Source organism: Dasypus novemcinctus, chromosome 14, assembly GCF_030445035.2.
Source record: "Dasypus novemcinctus isolate mDasNov1 chromosome 14, mDasNov1.1.hap2, whole genome shotgun sequence".
NCBI lineage: Eukaryota > Metazoa > Chordata > Mammalia > Cingulata > Dasypodidae > Dasypus > Dasypus novemcinctus.
The window spans coordinates 57,762,849-57,787,680 of record NC_080686.1 but is presented as its reverse complement, the minus strand read 5'-3'; the positions used below and the strand labels follow the sequence as shown (position 1 = coordinate 57,787,680).

Sequence of the window (24,832 nt, the reverse complement as noted above, 5' to 3'; positions counted from 1 at the left end):
AAGGAGGTGTTAATTCCTGATTATGATGTTTTCCATATTGAAACCTCACCATGGAGCCTTTATAGGCTTCCAGATCTGGGCATGATGGCTTTCTCCAAGAACCATCCTCTGTTGACTCCTTTTCACGAATTAGACAAGTGTAGGAACATGAGTGTTCTCTCCCACCAGACTCCTCAGAGAGGCCTTCTTCATGTTTATATCCCCTTTGTGAGTGTAGTCAACCGAGTAATGACTGAGTAATGGCCTCCCAAAAGATATCTGCATCCTAACACCTAGAACTGTATATGGGAGTGGGGACTTTGCAGGTGTGATTAAGTTCAAGCTCTTGAGATAAAGAGACTCTCCTAGATCATCAAGGTGGACATGCAATCACATGTATCCTTCTAAGAGGAACACTATCTTGGTTTGTCAGAGTTGCTGTGACAAATACCACATTGATTGGCTCATGCCTGTAGAGGCCAGAAGTCCCAAGTCAAGATATCAGCAAGGCGACACTTGCTTTCTCCCAAGTGGGCAGTGTTCCAATAACAAGATCTCCCTCACTTGGCAATCGGGTTCATTCTCTCCTGTGGCTTTCTCTGACTTCCAGCTTCTACATCTTCAGGCTTCTTTCGGTTTCTGGTTTCTGGTGACCACATCCGAACTTCCTCTCTTTATAAAGCCTCCAGGAATATGGAATAAGACCTGCTCGGATTCAATGGCCACAATAACAGCATCTTCAAAAGGTCTAATTTACAGTGGGCTCACATCTAGAGGAACATGGGTTATGATTACGAACATGTCTTTTGTTGGGGAACCTGATTCAATTTACCACAGAGAGAGAGTCACACCAAGAGGAGAGGTGAAGGTGATGTGACCACAGAGGCAGAGATTGACATGATGTGGGCACAAGCCAAGGACTGCTACGACGACCAGACGCTGGAAGAGTCAAGGAACGGCTTCTCCCCAGAGCCTCCAGCGGGCGTGCCACACTGCCGACATGGTGATTTTGGAATTCTGGTCTCCAGAACTGTGAGAGAATAAGTTTCTGTTGTTTTAAATGACCCAGTTGGTAGTCATTTATTACAGCAGCCGCAGGAAATGAATAAACTGAGTGGCCACATAGGATTTGTTTCTATTTATTCGTGAGCAAACATGTACCAAGCATCCAAGTGCCTGCTAGCTGCCCCGCACTGGTGCAGGTGCCGCAGATGTGTCGTGAACAGGACAGCACAGGCCCTGCCCCATGGAGCTGCCAGTCCAGCTGGAGCATGAGGACCCGAAAGGATAAGAGCTCCGCTCTGGAGAATTACAGACGTGCACTGCAGAGGAGGAGGAGAGAACAGTGATTTGAAATGACTTCCTTTAAAGGTAGCCTTAAAAAAAATCCCACAAGGAACTTCATAAAACAGTGACAATTCCTGCATAAGTTCTACACAAGTATACTTGTGAGCAGAGCCAGATGCAGCCTTCGGGGAAAACACAAAGCTCTCTAGATCCCTGCCGCGGCCACCTCGCCACAGCCAGCTGACCTAAACTGCAGGTTGGACACCAAACAGAAAGGGCCCTGAAAGAGTGACTTTGCAATGTTAACCCAGAGATTGACTGCCATGTAATTTACACCAGAATTCAGGGTGAGGTCATGACTCTGGGAGACGGCTTGCTTTAGATGAGTCAAAACTTGTTGGACTTGGAGACGCCACACTGAGCAAACAGTGTGCTCTGCCTACATGAGTGGGTCACAGTGGACGGGCAGTGACCACATGTAATCACCCCATTTGGTGGACTGTAAAAGAGACCATCTCCAAAGGTCGTTAAGCTTCCCGCGTGCCACCCCAGCATTACCAGACACCTGACTCTGCAAAATACCTGCTGATTCTTGGCCGCAGGACTCACTTTGTAGGAACAACCCAGGAGGAGGAGTCGGGGCCATGAAGGGCAGGAAGCCAGGACAGCCCAGGTTCTGCTCCTGTTCCCAAATTCTGTGACCATGGGTGAGCCCCAACCTCCTGGGCCTCTTCTGAGTAGCCAACAACAGCACTGTCTCCCCACCTCTCTGAGGATTATTTGAGACACCTGATGTAAACACCATTCTGAAAAGTGGTGAGTATGAGGCCAAGGTGGACTCATGTTTTTAATTGTTGGCATTTTTCAGTTACCTCTATGGAAGCGATAAACTCTACGGCACCTTCTCTGTGCACACAAACACAGAACATGTTTCTCTACCTCATGTTACAATAGCTACAACTGTGTGTTAACTGATCCCCACCCACTCTCCCACCCCCAACCACCCCAAACTTGCTGCTACATGGCAGTTTCAAGAATGGAGTTCTTAACGTTTTTCGTATGCCATGATCCCTTTGGCAGTCTGGTGAAGCCTATAGACCCTTTCTCAGAATAATATTCTTTTTCTCTTTTTAAGATTTATTTATTTATTTCATCTTTTTATTCTCCCCCACCCCCACCCTTGTTGTTTGTGCTTGCTGTCTGCCGTCAGCTCTCTGCGGCAGTGCAGCCAGCTTCCTTTACTGGGAGGCCATGGGAATCAAACCTGGGGCCACCCATATCGTAGATGGGAGCCCAATCACCCGAGCCACATCTGCCACCCCGAATAATATTCTTAAATGCATAAAATAAAATATATAATATTCAAAGAAAACCAAGTATACTATATTGAAACATAAGAATCAAAATATGAGTTTCTTTATTAACACATTAAATGACAAGCTCTAGCAGTGGATTTAATAACCACCATAATTCTGAAGTAATGACAAGCATAGCCGATATGTCAAGATACCTGCAACAATTATAAAGAGATGTGGATTTTTATTGTTGTCAAAATCACAGGTAGTGTTACTATTACGATATTTTGTTGCCTACATTCAAAATTGAAGGAGGTCCTCCATTTCAATTATAGGTTAGTGAAAATAAAGGTCTAATTTTTTCCCTGCCACAGGAATTCTATCCACAGAACACTACAGAATCTGTGGCGCCCAGGTTAAGAACCCTGGTCTATAGCTTAGATGGTAAGCCCACCCTACAGAGCTCTTTAAGTAGAGCCGCTGCTATTAATATTATTAATAATGATGATGATAACTAATACTGAGCATTTCCTCTATGTCAGGCACAATGAATGTGAAAGTGCCAAACAAATATGAACTGTTATTGTTACGTTATATATCACTTAATGAAAATGAGCTTTTTGGTAGAATAAAAGAATAGGTTATGCATGCTTAATATGGGCCAGGTACGAGACAACCATTTTCAGTGCACTCTTTCATTTAATCCTCATAACAATGCGATAAGGTAAATCCTGATATTCTTCTCATTTTACAGACAAGAAAAATGAGGCTTGGAGAGTTTAAGCAACTTAACTGAATTATAATGCTAGCAACTGGTGGAGCAAGGAATTCAAATTCAGGTCTTTTTGACCCAAGACAGAGCACAGCTCCTAAAAACTGGCAGAATGGCACTCTGCAAGCAAAGAGGGCTACAGAAGTGCCACTGATGATAGAGCATGGTCCTTCTGTGTTGAGATAGAATGGAAACAGAGATAGCTCAGCACAATGCCCTGCATGGATTAACAAGTCAATGATTGCCAAGGCAGAGGCGAACCTCCTGTGCTAATCATTAGCAGTGGATTCCAGAACCACAGGGGTCACAGAAGACCAGCCTGCTCAGTGGAGGGCTTCCCAGTTTCTCTCAGGACACCGGTGCTCCACACACAGAGGAACCTGAGGTGCTCCCCAGAGTGCAGCAGCAACCTCTACACCAAGCCACAAAGGCTTTGCTCCCCCGCCCCCCACAAAGAAAAATAAAAATCTTAGAATAGAAGGTTCTTATTTGGAATGGATTCCAGATTCTACAGAATGCCTATTGGCAGGAGTGCCATCCAAAAAATCAGGAATCCTGCAGTGGCAAAGCGGTGGAGAGCAAGGCTGGGACAGAGGCTGGAAAGAAAGGCAACCTTAAAACAATGGACAAGTCAGAACAGGGACAGAAACTGTGTGGTGCTCACACCTCCACTTCCCACTTCCTCATCCATAGGAGACCTTGACAATAGGCCACTATAGTTTCCCTTCACCGAGCTTAGATGCATCCTCAGAATCCTTCTCAGCAGTTAGATATTGTTCAACCAATTGCTTGAACTTAACGAACAAATTGAAATCCATCTGCCATCCCAGTCATGGAAACCAAAGGAAGAATAGGCTTAATATGTGAGTAAATGCACCTCCTGCAATTGGCAGCAAAGCCCACCAAGAAGCATATAGGAGATTCTGGCCAAGGAAGGGCCTCCTTGCTCTCCCTCCAAGCCTTGTCATGCTCTCCCTTGCCTAGATATTCCCTGCCCTGTCTGTTTGCCCAATGACACACCCCTGGCACTGTCAACACTGGCCCAGCTAGACGTGGGAAATTCCTGGAGTCCAGGCATTCTGCTAACAACGAGCTGGGGAGAACAGAAGTGGAGGAGACCTACTCCACCCCTGCCCAACATCCTGATAGGGACAGAGTCAAATCTCCAAAAAACAAGCAAGAATTCAAGCACATGACACAGCCACCATGTCATCTTCTCTTTTCAAACATGGAGCCAAAGAGAGTTTTAGGATAGTGATACGACCCCAGTGTTGGCAACGAAAAGGCCCTCCCTGCCCTAGGAGGTAGCTGCTCTCAGCAGGAGGAACAAGTCTGTCATCTGAACTGAGCCCAAGGTCATCACAGATGCCCTTTGGGCTCCACGTCCAGTGACGGTGACTAAGGCAGCCAGTCGGGGGCCATGGCAGAAGCCAGAGAGGTGCTGTCCACTTCCCCACCAATTCCACCCTGTCCCCCGGGGGTTCCTTCTGATAGAAATGGGAACCTTCTCAGGGGGCACTAGCCTGGGAGCTCTGCAGTTAGGAGTGGGGTTTGTAATTATCACCAAGAGTGACCAGGGGTCCACTGGGCTCCCACCCCCAAACTCTGACGTGAAGTCAGGTGCAACAGAGTCTGGGTGGATGGGAGGGTCTGAGGGTGGTGCAGCCAGTCCAAAACACGTTACTGTCAGCCCCGTTTGTTAAGAACTCAGCCTCCTCTCCTCCTTCTACCAAGGAAAAAGGAAAAATATCAGAAACCCCCTTTAAAGCACTCCACTTGCTTTCAATAAATTTTGTAGAGTACTTTGCAGTATGTAATATCCTTTCGTGCATGATTTCTCGTTTACTCATATAAGAAATCTGAGAGGCATGACGGGTAGATAACTTGGCCCATTTGAGAGAAGGAAACCAAGGTTCTGGAAGATGGAGTGAAAAGTCACCATTGAACAGTTAGTAAATGGCAGAAAAAGCCTAAACCCAGACCTGAGTGCCAATGCCCCTGCTCTTCCCACTATACCACAGGTGTAGCATGAAGCAGAGGCAAAATCAGAACGAGAACTCTAGGGTCTTACACCTTCTGCCAGCCTTGGTGGCATCCTCCACCATCCCCCCAGACCCTCCTGGCAATTACTACTAGAGCAAATGAGTTAGGCCCTTAGACACTCACCATATTTGGTTAGCACCCACCTACCATGACAAGGCAGGGAGTGGCTAAAATGAGAGGGTTAGGCAATCCTGTCTATACTGTGATCATAAATGTATAATTTATGTATTATTTTTGTAGAGAGAGCACTTCACAAATAGGTCAGGCTTTGGGTGAGGCAGACATAAGCCATTCACAACTGCTTATGCCATGAAAACCCAGGTGGAGAAAAATGGTCTAAGCAGTTCCCTGAGGCCTTTGCAATTGTCATCCTGTGGAATGCTGGCCAGTGCTCTGCTTCGTGGAATTTTCACAGGACATGTCCCCAAAACCCCAGGCACATAACCTTGACCACATTTTTCCTTTCTATTTGGGCTTTGGGACCAGTTCACCAAGGCTGATCAGGCCAGGGGTCAAGGAATGCCCAGCCCCACGGGGTCATCCAGTTCACACGTGGTCCTGCTTGTCCCCGAGGTCCTTCCAGGCACCGCCCCCCACTTGTCTGCCCCTTTCCTCACCCTAGGCTCTCACTGTGGCTCCCAGCCCTTCCTTCCGGGCACTGAAGAAAGCAATCTAATAAAATTATGGCATGGGGTATGTGGGTGTCACTGTTCCCAGAAAGGAGTGCTGCTAAGAGAGGAAGGGGCCATTGTGGGGCAATGATGTTGTAGCTGGTTTATTGACTGGGCTGGGCTCCCTGGGGTGCAGCTGGGTATTGCGCTAATGTTTCTTCCCACCCCTGCCTTTCTAACCTTTGCTCTTGGTTCTCTCTTCTCCACCTGGGACAAGCCCAAACCGTGTTGGTCCCATTCAGATATTAACCAGTAATCCTTACTTTCAAATATTAAAAAAATCCAGGCCAATCTAAGTGAAACCTTGAATCTCTCAGCCAATCAAGTTTATTCCTCTCGCTCTCCCCACCTTCCACCCCCAAGCCTGACCCAGATGCTTCTTCATTTCCCAGCATTTCCTCCCAGCATTTCCACTCCTCCTCCCACACCCACCACCTGCTTCTGGCTCTTCAGGTTTGATGCAGGGAGGAGGGATAAGAAGCAAAAGGGCAAAGGTGTCTTTTTAATTATTTAATAGGTTTTCTACTCCTCTCTGGCTTAGAGTTACCGGATTTATCAAATAAAAACTGAGGATGCTCAGCTAAATTTGAATGTCAGATAAACAATGAATTCTTTTTTAGTATCTGTGTTTTCCAAGCAATATTTTGTATGTTTTGTATTTTATCTGGCAATCCTACTCTGGCTGCCAAATGCCTCCAGTCATGGTAGGTGTGTTAGTTTCCTATTGCTGCTATAACAAATTACCACAAAGTTAGTGGCTTAAAACAACATTTGCCATTTATTCTCTTATTGTTCTTACAGTTCAAGAGATCAGAAATCTAAAACCTCCTTCTGGAGGTTCTAGAGGAGAGTCAGTTTCCTTGCCTTTTTCATCTTCTAGAAGGTGCCTGCATTTCTTGGTTCATGGCCCCTTCCTTCATCTCCAAAGCCAGCTGCAGAGCATCCTCTCTCTTCTCTGACCTCTGCTTCCATCCTCACACCTTCTCTTTCATAAAGGCCCTTATAATTACATTGGGTCATCCAGAAAAGTCCAGTTTAAGTTTCCCATCGCAAGATCCTTACCCTAATCACATCTGTAAAGTTCCTTTTCCCGTGTAAGGTTACACAGCCACAGGTTCTGGGGATTAGGTCATGGGCATTTTGGAGGCAGTTATTTACCTCCACAGCAAGTGCCCACAGGCAGGCTCTTCCCCTTTCCCTCGAAGGGACACTTGTGGGTTCATTGAAGAACTCCCCCCTTGTGAGGATCTCCAACACTGCCCTATCCTCTGATCCAGGCAATGTGAGTGACGCCCTCTCCAGCTAACTTCTTGCTTGGAAGTACACCCCCTAGGACACACTTTCGGTTGGGACTTCTCAGCAGGCAAAAATCTTTGGTGGGTTCTTTTAAGGGATCCATTAAAATTTTTTTAAAAAAGGGACTATTAAGCCTGGCTACCTCCTGAGGTGTCATGTCACCTTGGACCCCAAGGAAACATTCCAGTCCAGGCCCCCAAAATCTAGAAGTATGGCCTCTCCCAAGAATTTCCATGCTCAGATCCTGGAGCCACATGGAGTGACCTATGCCAAAGAAATCGTGGGCTCTCTGAGCAATCTTTAGCCATTTCCTTAGATACAGACTGGAGGCAGGCAATGTGCCAAGACCAGGGGTTGCAGGGCCAGTTTGGAATACTTTATAGCATGTTCTTAGCATGTTCTGCATAGATGGTCCAGAACCATTCTTTAGAATATGTGTTGGGGATGGGGAATGGGGTAGGAGGGGAACACCTTTTTTTCTATTTTTTTCTAAGCTTTGGGTTTCAGCTAGTATCCCAAGACGACTGAGAAAATCTAGCCTATCCTTCCTGGCAAAGGAAAACAGCTACCCAGAAAATAAATTCACAGTAAAGTACAGGGCCACCTGTCCCAATAGTGCTCACATTTTAACAGAGGAGAAACAACTGACTCTAGTGTGTGAACTGCTAATGAAAACACTCCCCTCCTGACCATACACCTTCCCAGGAGGCCCTGAGCAGCCGCCTGGAGGCCTCTCCTGGCCGTGCTTCCCTGAACCTGGCAGCAGGGGGAGTTGGGCCCGAGGTACACGCCTGAGCTGCCACCGAGAGCCCACAGTGGCCACTGGGAAGGCTCCTGAATGGTGCTGGGGTGACACCCAGCCTTAGCGCCCACACCCGCCCTGTGGCCGGTAGTGGCCAGCTGTTTTTGGGAGAGTTCTGCGGCTGCCTCCGGATTTGGCAAGAGTGAGTGACTGGCAGCGTGCAGCTCCACGTGGGCCTGGAGGAGGGCAGAGTGGTGGCTTGAGGCCAGGCGTTTGCTGCTGGCTTCGCGGGAAGAAGGCTGCAGAGTTGGTCTCGGGTGTGAATCTTTGCTTTCGCATTTACAAGTTTTATGAAATTGGTGGTGGTGGGGGTTGTGTTATCTCTGAATGCCCATTTGTGTAAAATAAAACTTATCTGTGTTATGGGGCTCATATAAGGTTTAAATGATACATTGTCTGAGAGCACCAGGGACCTAGTTGCACCCATTAAATGCTACTTCTCTTCTTTCCACTTGTAAGATAACCCTCACATCACCATTTTGGGGTGTCTAGGGTGCCTTTTCCTCGTGTCTTCATACCAGTGAACATTGAAACAGGGGAGGAGTAGTTACCACTTATTCTCTCCATCACACACATGCAAACCTTCCTGGGACTAGGGACAGAGGCATCATTACATTAATCACTGGCGCCTCCTGGGTGACAAAATTCCTCCTGCCTGTCTTTTGGGTGTGCCCACTGCTTGGTATTCTGCAGGCACAGTTTTCAGTTTATAAAGGTCAGGGTGGTTTTGCTGTAAACCCTGGAGATAATCTCTCCGCACAGCCCTGCCGGAGGCCAGGGAGAACCTTCTGTTCTTAATCCCATGTCCTAGGCTAGGCACTTTAGGTGCATCTTTTCATCATCTCTCACAGCAACCCCATGAGGTAGGAGGGACTTTGTTATCCCTGCTTTGCAGATGAGGGAAATGGGGCACGAAGGACTTCCTGTGAGTTTCCGCCGTGTTTGTACCAGCCCTCCATCCCGGTCTCTGCCACTGGCCTCCCGCTCCCCTTGGGTGAAGCTGCTCAACCATCCAATCTGTAAATTGCCTGACCCAATAAAAGTCTGTGAAAAGGTTCAAGCTTGGTAAGCTTCTCCCCTTCCTAAGCGAACCATGAGCTTTCCCGGGTGCCTCATCTTCCACAGTGAACACCCCAAAAAGGCAGAAGGAGAGTCCACCGCACTAAGGCTGTGCACATCCCAGTGCCCCCGACCCTGGCAGGCAGATCCTCACGGTACCAGCCCAGCAGGACCACAGCCACAGGGTGAGACCCTTTTTTGGTTTCAGCAGGCTCACAGGACGCGGGAGTGGTAGGTAGGTGTCAAGAGGGCTCCCCGCCTGCTCAGGTGGCGCAGCCCCCAGGGGGGCGTCTGAAGGTGCCAGCCAGGGCTACTGCCTGCCCTCTCCCTTTGCAGCTTGGAAGGTCCAAGAAAGGAATGTCCCAGTGGAGCCAGGAGAAAGTGCTAACTCATGGAGCAGGTGGGAGTGGAGCTGGGGAGGCAACGGTGGGAGGGTCGTGGGAGGGGGTGTGAGGCCAGCCTGGAGGTGCTAATCAGGGCTTCTCCTCTGGCCTAGCCATGACCCCACTCTTCCTCTGCACCAACCAGCCTTTCTAGGGGACCAGGGGAGGTGACAGATGCCACATTAAGCTCCTGAAAAAGGTCAGCGTTGTCCTTCTGGAGTTTCCAGTCTGAAAGTAAGTGGGGAACCGGAAAGGCCCCATTACACCAAGAGCGCACTTCTAAAGGGCATTTCATCATACCAACCCAAGCCAGAAACTCACCCTACCAACCCAACAAGCCCTTGCGGAATGAATGAGTTTGTGGGAACAAATGAGCTCCTCACAGGGAGCTGGGAGGCAGTCAGGGTAACAGATTCAAGCTTACAAACAAGAGGAAGGGGAAGGAACTGGCATTTTTTCGGGGTAAGGGTACCAAACAGGTTTAGCAAACACGAGGCCCCATTATATACGAATTTCAGATAAACAGCAATTTTTTAGTATAAGTATGTTCCATGAATATTGGGGCTATACTTATGCTAAAAATGATTTGTTATTTTTCTGAAATTCAGATTTAAGTGGTATCATGTATTTTATCTGGCAGCCCTAAGTGGGGCCTGCTGTACACCGGATGACTTCACTGCATTCGGTCCTCGTAGCCCTGGGAGGGAGCAATGAATGTTACATTAAGCACACTTTACAGAGGAGGAAAAGGGTGTTTTGAGAGGTAACCTGATTTGCTTGATGTGCCGCAGATCAGATCAGGTGGGCAGGGCACAAGGACCCCAAGCCGCTGTCCCCCAGTGGAGGCTGCTTCCCTGCCTCGTCTTGAGTGGGTTGGGGGCTTGCAGGGCAGAAGGGGCTGGTGACTGGCCCTGAGCTGCGGGGAATCCACATCAGGAGGACTGATCCTAGAGGAAAGTTCAGCCCTTGCAGCTGAGCCCCGGGGCCCAGGGCAAGTCCAGCAGGGAGGGCTCTTGGCTGTGGCGAGCAACACCCCACAGCAGGCGAGGGGTGGCCAGACTGCGCCTGCCCACGGTTCGTAAGCTGCATACCCAAGTGAGTTAGGGTCGTGTGTGGAATGCCTGATGCTATACCACTAACCCCAGTGATAACAGTACAGGAGCACAATAGCAGTAGCTCAACTCTGTCAGGCATCCTGATAGCTCTTTATAGCGCTTATTTCTTTTCACTCTCGCCCTCCCAAAACTTCTTACCATTATTATGAGTCACCGTTTGTTGAGTGTTACCATGTGTCAGGCCCTGTATAGGTGCTTTGTTATTATCTCATTTAACAGAAACAACCCTATCAGGTGGATACTATTATCCAATTTCAGTGATGATCAGAGAGACTCAGAAGTGAGCCTAAGATCACACAGCTGTTAGAAGTCAAACGCAAGCTTGCCTTATCCGGAAGCCCTGGTGCTTTCTGCTGGTGGACCCCGTCTCTACTGAGACGCCAAAGGGGCTCATGGAGCTCCTACCAGCAGTTCGTCCTTGTGAAGGAAGGAAGGGAAGCTGCATACGACAGTCACGGGTCCAGCCAGCTCTCTCACACCTTTCTGCCCAGACAAAGCCATTTATGTCAAAACATGCCCGCCTCACTTCTCCTTGGGGCTAGATTTGCCCTGGAATAAAACTTCAAAATCAGCCTGGACCCCACTCACTGATAGATTCCCACTGGCAGGGCTCCTGGCGGCCTACACTTTCCCGCCTCTTCCTTCCATAAGCCAGCCTGAGAGAGGACCCCTCTGGGACCTGGGCCCGTCCTCCTGTTGAGGCCACCTTCCAGGCCTCTGCCCTTGGGCCAGGTGCCGCCTGCCTGGTTTAATTAATGGTAGGACCGTGTGACCTACAGACCCACCAGATTCCTGAAAAGAGAACCATCAGGTCAACCTTCCCCCTTTTGGCTTCAATGAATTCCAATTGAAATTCTGATGTGTGTGTGTGTGTTATAACCTCACAAATCTGGAAGACTAAAGAGGCCAGGAAACACTAAGAAAATTTGAAGGAGAAAAATAGTAATGATTAGGGCCTGGTGCTTCTTCAAATTAACTCTTATTAAATTAAAATTGTAAGTAACAAAAGTAAAAGGTAAAGCATAGGCAGACACTTTAACGGCAGAATAGAGAGCTCAGAAATGTGTGTTTTACAAAGTACTTGACATTATGATAAAGGGTGCACCTCAAATCAAAGGTGAAGGGGTAGATTATTTAACAAAAGATCGTGAGGAAATGGAAATTTGGAAAATTAAGAATTTAGAACTCCATGTCAATTCATAAGCTTATAAAACTTTTCCAAGTAATTCTGGATGGGGAAGGACTATGTAAGCATAAAAACAACCAAAGAAATCACAAAGGAAATGGATTAATTTAACCACTAAAAATCTTAAAATTCTTATTTGGCAAAAAGCAACATTAAATCAAAATTTGACACTTGTCCAATTATATCCTTAGAGTACCTTCAGATAAGTAGACTCTCTGAGTCAAAGAATATGCCTGTTTTAATGGCAATACAGTTTATCAAGTTGCCCTCCAGGAAGCCTCCCAGCTCCCAGCAAGAGTTTCTGAGCACCACTGCCCCACGCGGACCCTCCTGAGGCTGCCAGTCTCTCTAATCTCCACCAATCTGGAAGAAAACATGGACTGCGTTGTTTTTATCTGCATTCCCTTAATTATGGGTAAGAATAAATATATTTCCATATATGTATTTCTCATTTGGTTTCCATCTTGTATGAACTGCCTGTTTTTATATTTATTTTGCTTAAGTAAAGAGTTCGTCTTTTTTGAAATAATTGTGAATTTCCACTGTATGTTGGTGATATTAACCCAGTGTCCTATGTATTGCCAACATTTTTCCTACTTTGTCATTTGTATTTCAACTTTATTAAACTTGACATGCAAAAGGGCTTTTTTAATTTTTTGGTTTTTATTTCTTTTTATCATTTCTGTTCTTTAATTTTTTAATGTATTTTTTGTATGAAATATTCCTTTATAATTTCTTTGGTATGCTGCCTTCTGCAATTCAGGACTATAAAAACATTCACCCATATTGTAGTATTTTATGGTTTCATTTTTCATGTTTGAATTTTTTATTATCTTCAATTTATTTTTGGTATAAAAAAATGAGGTAAGGATCCAGCTTTATGGTTTCCCTATGTTCGACCATTGCCTCAGATATTTGAAATGCCACTTTTATTATATACATATGTTAAATTCTGATATATATTTATATTCACACATATGTATGCATGCTCGCTCTCTCTCTCTCTCACACACACACACTTGGGGCTTTCTAAACTATCTTGTTCCACTGATCTGTCTGTGCCTATATTAGTATCATATACACTTGTTTACTACAGCTTTACAATATATATATTTTAAAGATTTATTTTATTTCTTTCTCTCCCCTTCCCCTTGTTGTTGCTCTCTGTGTCCATTCGCTGTGTGTTCTTCTGTGTCCACTTGCATTATCCAGCAGAACTGGGAAGCTGCATCTCTTTTTCATTGCACATCATCTTGCTGCGTCAGCTCTCCGTGTGTGCGGCGCCACACCTGGGCGGGCTGCACTTTTTTCACACACACCGGCTCTCCTTGCAGGGTGCACTCCTTGCCCATTGGGCGCCCCTACACGGGGGCGCCCCTGCGTGGCAGGGCACTCCTTGTGTGCGGCAGCGCTGCACGTGGGCCAGCTTACCACACAGGTCAGGAGGCCCTAGGTTTGAACCATGGACCCTCCATATGGTAGACGGACACTCTATCAGTTGAGCCACATCCACTTCCCTGCAATGTATTTTAAAACTTAGTAGGGTGAGTACTAGCCTTTTTTAGAACTGTTCTGGTCATTCTCATATTGATTCTCCGCACTGAGTATTAGAATTCATTTGGATTACCTTTGGGATTCTGATTGGAATTGCATAAGATTTATAGATTGAAAATGTGCATCTTTTTACATTGGATTTCCCATACAATAAAAAGATTTTTCTCTCTCTGTGTTCACATCTTATTACTCTTAAGAGAGTTTCATATTTTATTTTATTTTGATTTGTTTTTGTTTACATATATTCCTAGTTATTTTATTAATGCTATTGTGAATGGAATATCTTTTCTACTCTATTTTCTAATTGGCTATTGCTAATATATAAGAAGCTATTATTATATAAATTTATTTTGCACCATCATACTCTATTGAGCTCTTTTATTACAAAAAGGTTTTTTTTTATGATTCTCTTGGGAGGCAATCATATCATCTTCAAATGAAGGTAATTTTGCCTCTTCTCCAATATTTAGACAGCTCATTTAATTATCTTGCTAATTATATTGAGTAGCACTTTCAGAATAAGGAAATAATATTGACACTATCTTTTGCTGACTTTTTTTAAGGAGGTATTGGGGATTGAACCCAGGACCTCATACATGGGAAGCAGGTGCTCAAACAACTGAGCTACATCTGCTCCCCCTTTTTCTGACTTTAATGGGACTAATTAAACATAGTGTTGATTGTTAGAGACTCTTAAAATCACTTTATGGATTTTCATATGATTTTAACATCAAAATCATCATTTTGATGATTATTATCAAATAATTGTATTGTTAATAATTAATATTATTTATATTAAGGTTGATTATATTAATATATTTCCTAATATTTTGTTATCTTCACATTCCTGCAATGAACTTCCCCTTAGTCTTGTACATTCCTTGTAAATACTGGGTTTTATTGCCAATATTTTATTTGACTTTTTTTTATCAATGTTTATAAGAAAGACTGAAATGTAGAATTTGTATGTGTGCTGTGTGCTATCATTTCTAGTTTGAGCAATTCAAGCTTGTGTTATGTGTTTTTGGCTGGGAAAGTGCTTATGCTACAATTCATGTTCAGTATTTGCCCTAATATGCAAGGCAAAAAACAAAGGCATACATCACAAAATAATTACTGGTGATATGAGTGGAAGGATTCCAGGCATTTCCCACACCCTTCTTCGTTTTTAATAATAACCGAGTGCTATTTTTCTAAAAACATGTTTCAAATATAAATCAGTAAAAGAGACCGGATGGAAAGATATTAGCAATTATAACTGGAAGGGAAAAAAAGAGATGAATTTTTTCTTTATTCTCTTGTGAATTTCTCCAGCCCCCAGCACCTTCCTCCTTCCTGGACGTCCATGCTCCCAACCAGCAGACATGTCTACATAAAACATAATTACTTTTAAAATGCTACAACTTAGGACTTCTCAAATTATAATATGCCAGTGAAAACAGATCTAAAGTATTTTCAGGATAAAATGAACAGGAAATTCTGTGGCTATTAAACAGAGGCAAGATAGAGAAGGCAGTTAGCTCTGGACATCATACTACAGAAACTGGAGTCAGGTATCAGCTACGCCTTTTCTTATATGAAGGCAGACTAGGGATCTCAGCAAAACTAGGGAGACTTGCTCCTGTGGAAAATTAGATTTTAATTTTAGTTGGACAGGAAGCATTTTAACCAGCGTGCAGCCTCACACAATGCACCTGTGATTTCACATGATGCACCTGCCTTGAAACATAATTCTCCTGTGGCCACACACATGCACCTGCTGCCATACACAATGTACCTGCAATCTAACACAACATTACTGCGCCCACACGTGTTGCACCTGGGTCTCACAGATTGCCCCTGTGGCCTCACCTCACGCATTGAACCTGCTGTATCACACAATGCTACTGTTGCCACACACATGCACTCATGGCCACACACATAGCATCCATGACCACACAGTGCCCTTGCAGCCACATGCAATGCACCTGCTGCCTCATTAATGCATCTACGGCCTCATGCACTGCATCTGGGGTCTCACATGCTGTACCTGCAGTATAACAACAATTGCTAAAATCCCTACCCTATTCTAAAAGCTGCCCTGTTCTCCTATAATGGGCACTTGGAGACTAAGGATTTATTCAGTGTTCTGACCTGGAAAAATCACAAAGCATATTCATCATTTAAAAGGTAAAAGTTCGGATATTTCAAATCAGGGTCACAAGATAATTTCAATTTGGTCAGATTAAAAAAAATTTTTTTCAAAGATAACTTGTGCAATCCATCCCAGAACATTTTCATTACTCCCAAAAGAAAAATCCCATACCCCTTATATCCCCCTGTTATTGTGGTGGTGAATGCACTACCCAATGATTATACTAACAGCCAACTGTTTGTACAATTTGGATGGATTGTATGGTGTGTGAATAAATTTATTTTAAAAATAAACTTATGCAGTAAGGTCAGGTTTTGCTTTCTGTGCATCCTCCAATCACTACAAGTGATTCAACTCTATTTAAAAGGCATTTATTTATTCATTCAGTCATTTAGCAATTTTTCTCTAAGCATCCATTGCTCTGGCATTTACTGGACATCGCCAGACACAGGACTTGGCAATGGCAACAAAGAGGTTAAGACAGTTTTTCTTCCCAAGGAACTCACAGTCTGTAGGGGAGACAGATTAAAAAAAAAAAAAAATTGCATTGAGATCGGAACCTATACAAATACATGCACCAGGCACGATCAGAACACAGAGCACAGACCCCTTACCTGACTACCCAGAGGAGCTGGTGCTCAAGGCTGAAACAGTACACAAGAAGACCACTCCCTTGGAGAACTGCAATGAGTGTGCTTCCTCGATTCCATGACACTGTGGATTATAAAATATACCACGGGCAACTAAGCTCTTTCTTTTTCTTTTAAAGATTTTATTTATTTATTTCCACCACTCCCCCCTCTTTGGCACTCACTGTCTGCTCTCTGTGTCCATTCACTGTGTGTTCTGTATCTGCTTGTCTTCTCTTTAGGTGGCACTGGGAACCAATCCTTAGACCTTCCAGAGTGGGAGAATCTTTTGCACCACCTCAGCTCCCTGGTCTTACTGTTTCTCAGTGTCTCTCTTTGTTGAATCACTTTGCTGCACCATCTTGCTGAGTTGGCCAGTACCCCTGCATGAACCAGCACTCCACGTGGGCCAGCTCGCCTCGCAGGCCAGTTCGTCTTTCACCAGGAGGCCCCGGAAATCGAACCCTGGACCTCCTATATGGTAGATGGGAGCCCAATTGCTTAAGCCACATCCATTTCTCGGTATTTAAACTCTTCAGGAAGAAAAAATAAATTATTTAAATTCAAGGCCAGGATTAGGGTGAAGTGAGTGAGGTTCCCAGAACACAAGATGTAGGGGCGCTGCTCTCAGGGCCGGCCTGCACTCACAGGGGGCCCTTGTAGGGAGTGCCTCCTTACACTTGCTACTGAGGTGTCTCACTCGCCTTACCCTAGCCCCAGCCCTATTTAAATTACACATGTTTGTTTTGTTTTTTTTTTAACTCACTAATATGCATTTATCAAAACACTAATGTATCATTTTCTTCTTTAATATCAAAATCAACATTTAAGTCTAAGCCTGCTCTGTATTCTACACCTGAAGATCCTTGGGTCTCCTTTCTGGGCCACCAGGAGTGATGCAAAACATCTGCAGTGGCATTCTGCTTTCCACAACAGGACTTGCAGCATTGACCTCTTTTACCAGATTGGCAACATAATAAATTCAAGCCCTGTGGAAAAATTCTAGGTTTGCCTAGAATTTTCTAGATTATGCTGAAGTTTCTTTTCTCCTTCATGAAATTCAACATTATGGAAATTAGATGAATGACTTCTCCTGAAAGCCCACCAGAAGTTCTTGACACATTGTCCATTACTCTAGCCTAGGGGTTCTTAAACTTTTTTGTTCCAGGGACCCCTTTGCCAGTCAGGTGAAATCCATGGACCCCTTACTAAGTCCACACTATAATGTGTATTATTTAATAAATATATCACACCCACACAAACACATCCCCACAAGAATAATGCTTTTTTGAATTTCAATTTAAGCTCACGGACCCCTTGTTAAGAAACCCTGCTCTAGCCTTTCCTAACTCTGAAACTTGTGAGATCTCTTCTAAGAGATGTGGCAAGGGAGAGAGAAATAGAGATCAACTAAAGATACAGGACAGAATTGGATATTAATAGAGCATGGTCTCAGAAATCTACTTTGCATTTCGGACAAAAACAACTTTTTAGGAACTACTGATATCACATGTTTCCATGTCATATCTAACAAAATTGCTCATGAGAAACAAATAGGATGTTAACGATTTCCAAGTAATTATCTTATATGGTGCAGCAGTTTGATATTATTGATGAATTCCCAAAAAGAAATACTGGATTATATTTGTGAACTGATCTTTCCCTCTGGGCGTATTAGATTATACTGGATTCAGAGGTTTGCTTGATTAAGTAAACAGGTAAACATCCTGAGCCAGCAGGGCAGGATGTAAGCAGAGTTTTGTTGGTTTGGGGTATTTGCAAGGTATTTGCAAGGGTTTGGGCTGTGTAGCAGTTTAATATTATTGATGAATTCCAAAAAGAAATATTGGATTATGTTTGTAAATTGATCTTTTCCTCTGGGCATATTAGATTATATTGGATTCAGAGGTTTGCTTGATTAAGTAATTATGTAAACCTCTTGTGCCAATAGGGCGTTGAGTCCCCACCAAAGGGGGGCGGAAAGGACAGAGACAAGGCAAAGGACAGAGTTGGAGGGATTTTGATGTTGGACTTTGATGCTGAAACCTTAAGCTGGAGCCCTAGGAAGTAAGCCCACAGAGGAAAGAGAAGCAAGCCCCGGGAAGAGAGGAACCTTGAGCCCTGGATAAAGAAGCCTGAGGAAGGGAGGAACCCAGGAAGCCTGAACCCTGGTAGATGTCAGCAGCCATCTTGCTCTAACACATGGAAATAGACTTTGGTGAGGGAAATAACTTATGCTTTATGACCTGGTAACTGTAAGCTCCTACCCCAAATAAATACCCTTTATAAAAACCAACCAATTTCTGTTATTTTGCATCAGCACCCCTTTGGCAGACTAATACATGTGGGTATTCATCTTTAGTTTTCAGAGGTTTTAAAAAACACTTTCATTTCATGATAAGAACCACCTGCAAAGGAGACAAAAGTAGATACAACATTTCTAATAAAAACAATTCCACTTTTATAAATGACTGCTATGTGTTTGGTACTGTACTCAGTACTTTTAAAACCTTGTACTGTTTAATCCTCAGAACACCTCTCTGAGACTAGGTACAGTTAATATCCCCAGTTTATACCTGAGGGAACAGAGGACTTAAGGAGGTCAGGTAACACATACAAACTCTTACGTCCCCATTTTACAGATGAAAGACATGAGATCTTAACAAGGAAATTCACTTGGTTCATGCCTGGTCATGCCGAGTCTTAAACCCAGGTCTGTGGGACTCCAAAGCCCAGGTCTTACCTGGTAGGCTGCCTACCTCCTAGTTTACAGAGAAGGCGGAGGAACAGAGCACCTGAATCACACAGTGAGTGTAGAGTCAGGAGCCTCACTATAGCTAGTCAAAGCTGTTCAGACACCATGATGCTTTCCTATTAAAACCTACCTTGCCAATTCTGAGATTTTTCTGTAGCGCTTTCAGATGATATCAAATATCCTTCCACCACTGAAATTGGATGATTCTAAGGAAATGGAGAGAAAGTCAGAACTTTAATACAATAGGTATCTTAGAAATTGTCCCATCCAAATTTGGCCGCAACCAGAGAGAGGCTTCTCCCCACTGTCAGGGGTCGAGGAAGTACAAGCCCACGGTGAGATGGCTGGCAAGCAGCACCAATGGTTTGCAGCCACATTACCACCAGCTGCATTCTCATTTCAGGAAGCTTTCATGGGCTTGCCGGGAAACCTGACCACTGCTCAAAACAGTGTGCCTATGAGAAAATCCGTACCAAGTTCCAAGCAGCTGACTTAAAAAATAAATTGGAACACAATCTGTCAGTAAGTTGAGGCTTCCTGTACTTAGGAAAGTATTTTAGAAACATGGGCCCAGAATTTGACAGGTGTTGGTCTGGATTGAATTATTCAACTACAGGTCTGACAACAAGGGCCAGCTCTGTAATTTGTGGGGCCCAGGGCCAGGGCCCTTATTCAAAAAGCAGAAAGAAAGCACATTAAAAATACTAAACTATAAGACTTTTGCCTTTCTCCCATGAGCTCTCTCCCATTTTGTCATGGTGTTCTTTATTTGCTATTTAATATTTTTCTAAGTAAAGAAAAATTAAAATTTTAAATTATTAGCATGAGTTTTAGCATTCATCTTTATATTGTGCAATGCCAGTTTTAAATGCAAATTTGCACATTTTACACAATTCCTGTTTCGTAACTAGCACGTGTATATTGTTTTGTTCTTAACAGAACAACAGAACTGCTGCACAAAACTGACTCAAGTATTTCTATTTCACTTCTTGATTCAAACAGTACAAACACCCTCTATCTTCAGGTAATTGATGAATAAGGAAGGACTAAAAGGAAAACAGACTCTTTCCCTTTCATGTCATCACTTCCATGGTTGGCTAATGCAGTGAAGTAACAGGAGTAAGAAAGGATGTGAAAAAATTATTAAGAATTTTGAAACGGTGACAGAGCATTCATTAAACCAAGCACTGAACCTTCAGAGTGTGAGCCCCGCGCAGCCGCACAGCACACACCCATGAAACCCGGCTGGGTGCCGACTGCATCCCCTCACTCTTTTTACCCTTTTTTTAATTACTGAAATTGTGAGTTTACAAAACAGTCATGCATAATGTGCAGAATTCCCGTGCATCAACCCACCACCAACACCTGTACTGTCATGGGGCATTTATTACAAATTATGAAAGAATAGTATCAAAATATTATTACTCTGGTCCTTAGCTTACATTTGGTAATACACCCCACCCATTATTAACACCATGTACTAGTATTGTACATTTGTTATAGTTCATGAGAGAACACTCGTATTTGTACTGTTAACCACAGACCATCATCCACCACATGGTTCAGTGTTATACAGTCCCATGCCTTGTATACTCCATGCAAAAGGTACACTCAGTGGCTCTCAGTTTCATCACAGAGTTGTGCTGTCAATCACCTCGGTAAATTTTAGAAGGTTTTCCTTCCTCCAATAGAAAAAAAAAATCCCATAACCCCATATTATTGGCTCAGCATTGATATAGTACCTTCTTGGACAGTGTGAAAGAATATTGCAATATTGCTGTTAAATACAGTCTTTAAGTTACATTAATTGTATTTGCCCATGTATCATCATATTCTTAACACCTTGTAAGAGTGACATACATTTGTTCTCGTTCATAGAAGCACATTCTTGTATTTGTACTACTAACTGCAATCCTCATCCACCACCGAGTTCACCATTTTATACAGTTCCTAGATTATTCTCTAGCTTTCTTTCAATTGACATCTATGTCCCTAGACTACCCTTTCAGCCACACTCACAATTATAAATTACCATTTAGTTATACTCCCTATAATGTATTGCCATCAACTCTATCCATTTCCACACATTTACAATCAACTTAATTAAAAATTCTACATACATTAAGCATCAGTACCCCTTCTCAGCCCTTATCCTATCTCCTAGTAACCTATACTCTAGATTTTAACTCCTTGCATTATTCTTCATATTTAGTTCATATTAGTGAGATCATACAATATCTGTCCTTATGTGTCTGGCTTATTTCACTCAACATAATTCCTCAAGGTTCACCCATGTTGCCATGTGCACCCCAATTTCATTTCTTCTTACAGTAGTATAGTATTCCATCATAGGTATATACCATATTTTGTTTAACCATTCATTCGTTGATGGACATGGGTTGTTTGCATCTTTTGGCAATTGGGTATAATGCCACTATGAACATCAGTGTGCAAATGTCAGTTTGCGTCCCTGCTTTCAATTTCTTCTGAATATATTCATAGTAGCAGGATTGCTGGATTTTATGATAGTTCTATGGGTAGTTTCCTGAGGAACTGCCAAACTGTCTTCCAAAGAGGCTGCAACAGTCTACATTCCCACCAACAGTGAAGAAGGTTCCTATTTCTCCACATCTTCTCCCGCACTTGTCGTTTTCTGTTGTTCTTTTTCTTTAAGTAATGGCCATTCTATAGGGTGTGAAATGATATTTCAATGTAGTTTTGATTTGTATTTCCCTAATAACTAGTGATATTGAACATTTTTCCATGTGCTTTTTGGCCATTTGTATCTCCTCTTTGGAAAAATGTCTATTTAATTAAGTTGTTTGCCCATTTTGAAATTGTGTATCCCCTCACTTTTAACCTTGCCACAAAATCAACAGGCCCATGGTCAGCAACTTTGAGTAACACTACACTCAGAAGGACAAAGTGGCCTTGAGACATAGGGCTGCCGTTATTCATTCATTCCACAAATATTTATTGAGCACCTAAGTGCCAGGCACAGTTTTAGGTGCTGGAGGTACAACAATAAAACAAACAAAAATCTCTGGCCTCTTGGAGCTTACTTTCTTATGGGAGAAACAGATGATAAACAAAATATGTAGGTAAACTAAATAGTGTGTTATATGGTGATAAGTTCTAAGGAGGAAAAATAAAAAAGGCAACGGGTAGAAAGAGTCAGATTAGGGATGCTTCAGATGTTAATGTATTAATGTTCTTACAGCCATTTACTGTGATAGTTAAAAGTAGAGAAAATATCATGGGAGAAAGCTGAGAAAGCTGGTGGGGAAAATGGAAGGTGCTGGTAGTTGGAAAATAGAAAGCTTCTCAGAAGAGGAGGCCCTGAGCTGGGGCCGTACTCCCCCTTACAGAGTGTGCCAGCACAGGGAACTTCCTTTGGGCCAGGGGTTCTTAACCTTTTTTATTCCACAGACTCCTTTGCCAGTCAAGTGAAAACCACAGGCCCCTTACTAAGTCCACAGTATACTGTGCACTATTTACTAAATACATCACACCCGCATCAACATGTCCCCACAAGAATAATACTTTTTTTGGAATTTCAATTCAAGCTCACGGACCCCTTGTTAAGAGCCCGTGGTTTTGGGCCAAACCTCAGAACCCGCTCTTCCAGCCAGGCTAGTCTATTTGGGATAACATGAAATGAAGTTCATTAAAAGGAGTTTCACTGAAGTAAGGGCTAAGCAAATTACTAGTTCTTGTAGCCCCAGGAAAAAGTTCAGTAGCCCATATTCATCAGCTTTTCAGTCAAATCTTTCACACCCATGGTTGAATGAGGCAATTGATGGGACACCACAAAGTAAGCCAAAAGTGGTTTTGTTTTTTTATGGATTTTTTGCTCCAGCCCTGTAACTCAGATGCCCCATTTGCCTAAATGAAAGAGAGAGGGTGAGGCATGCACCATGACCTAAACAAAAAGTGCTTTGGGGGATTTTTGTTCTAGTCCTATAAATCACATGTCCAATTTGCCTAAGTGAAAGAGAGAGGGCGAGGTATCTTCCACCAGGGTTATTTTATTCTGCCCAGCTGAACACAGACCTACACCAGACCCTCAATGACACTACACAGATGTGCCTATCTTTTAAAACATCAGTGGACACCAATTTATTCTCCAAGGAAATTGCTTACTAATTTCTGAACATTCTAAGAAATGAGTTCAGAGTATATTTCTTGACAAATATAATACTTGACAAAATATTAATTTGGAAAAGTTTAGAAAAAAATAAGATTTCCTCCTTTTACTTTGCTTTTATGATGTTTTTCTCCCTCTTTTAGTAAATCAATAGACAAAGATTATCAGGAGGCTGAGGCCTTATTCTTGAGTAATTTTTATATCCCAGTTTCAAATTCTGCTTCTATTAATTTTTTTAATGTGTGGCTGTTTGGGGAGAAGAAAGTATATTATTCCTTCTGTAATTAAATTGTGGTGGCCTTGCAAATAAGGGCTTGGCCTCAGCATGCATTACGTTAACCCTCTAGATGTTAGTACAGTATTCCCCCCTTTTCCCTATTTGGCCAGAGTTTAGCTTAAAAGTTAACCTTAGCCAAATCCTCCTGTCTGGTTCTCCATGCTTGTTCCTGCAGGCCCAGCAAGAGGAGTGCACGCTGAGGCGGCCACGCTGAAGAAGCAGTACCTGGAGGGTGAGATCCTAACCACTCCCTGCTCCCGTGCAGAAGCAGAGGGCGAGGGGCCACACTTGCTCCTCATTCACCACATCTGCTTGGAACTCGGTCTGAACGGATATTACCTCTATTATTTGCTCACGTCCCTTCAGCGTAAACAGTGGCATCTCTGAGGCTGGCTTTGTCTCCCAGTGCAGCAGTTTGATATAATTGATGAACTCCAAAAAGAAATTCTGGATTACGCTTGTAATCTGATCTGTACCTGGGCATGATTGAGTTATGATTAGTCCCCAAGGGGTGGGGACTCACAGATAAAAGGCATGACAAAGGACAGAGTTGAGGGCTTTTAATGTTGGACTTTTGATTTTGGAGTTTGATGCTGAAGCCTTAAGCTGGAAGCCCTGGGAAGTCAGCATGCAGAAAAAAGAGAAGCCAGCTCCAGGGAGGAAGGAACCTTGAAGCCAGAGTAAAGCAAGCCCCAGGAACATAGGAACCCAGGAAGCCTGAACCCTCACAGATGTCGGCAGCCATCTTGCTCCAAATAGACTTTGGTGAGGGAAGTAACTTATGTTTTATGGCCTGGTGTCTGTAAGCTCCTACCCCAAATCAATACCCTTTATAAAAACCAACCGATTTCTGGTATTTTGCATCAGCACCCCTTTGGCTGACTAATACACCCAGTCTCAGAGACAAAGGTTTGAGCTGAGTTTCTGCAGTTCGAGGCCCTGAGAGAACTTCATGAAGTAGAAGAAACAAGAAAGGGGGCAGAAGAAAGAACCCGGTGCTTGTACTATTCTTACCAGTCCATCCAATTCCACGGAGCCCCTGCATCTTGAATAGATAATAAAAAGTTAACACACAATTTTTCCAGATGGGCCTGCTACCTTTTCCCTCATCCTGCATAAGGAAGTCCTTATGATGGATCTCAAGGAACAGAGGGATAACCACTTAAAGGAACAACATATACTTGCAAGTATTATGATATTTTTTAAAAAGCTATCAAATCTTCCCTCTCAAAATAGTTTTCATTGCATAACACCAATTATCCACATATACCATAGGTGAAATGAAGTGAAAATTAATAAAATTTTCTTTATCCTTAGGCAGCAGTTATGTGCTTGTAATTTGAAAAATAAGTGATATTAACAACTGAATATCTTCATTGTTACATTTATTAAACACTTGTCATACTCTGAACTAGGCACTTTATTATCTCATTGGCTTTTTGTTTTAG

At 43.4% G+C, this 24,832-nt stretch overlaps 1 long non-coding RNA gene across 2 annotated transcripts; it reads right to left on the bottom strand.

Annotated features, from left to right (window-relative positions):
* Positions 1–1,112: 1,112 nt before the first annotated feature.
* On the bottom strand, positions 1,113–19,235 carry LOC131273283 (uncharacterized). 2 transcript variants are annotated; one of them, XR_009180466.2, is made up of 4 exons: positions 19,091–19,235; positions 16,391–16,738; positions 16,191–16,290; positions 1,113–1,301 (listed from the first exon to the last, which is right to left on the bottom strand). It is a non-coding gene; the product is annotated as an uncharacterized lncRNA (long non-coding RNA). The 2 variants fall into 2 exon arrangements; XR_009180465.2 differs by lacking the exon at positions 1,113–1,301 and adding an exon at positions 15,932–16,085.
* Between the last annotated feature and the right edge of the window lie 5,597 nt (positions 19,236–24,832).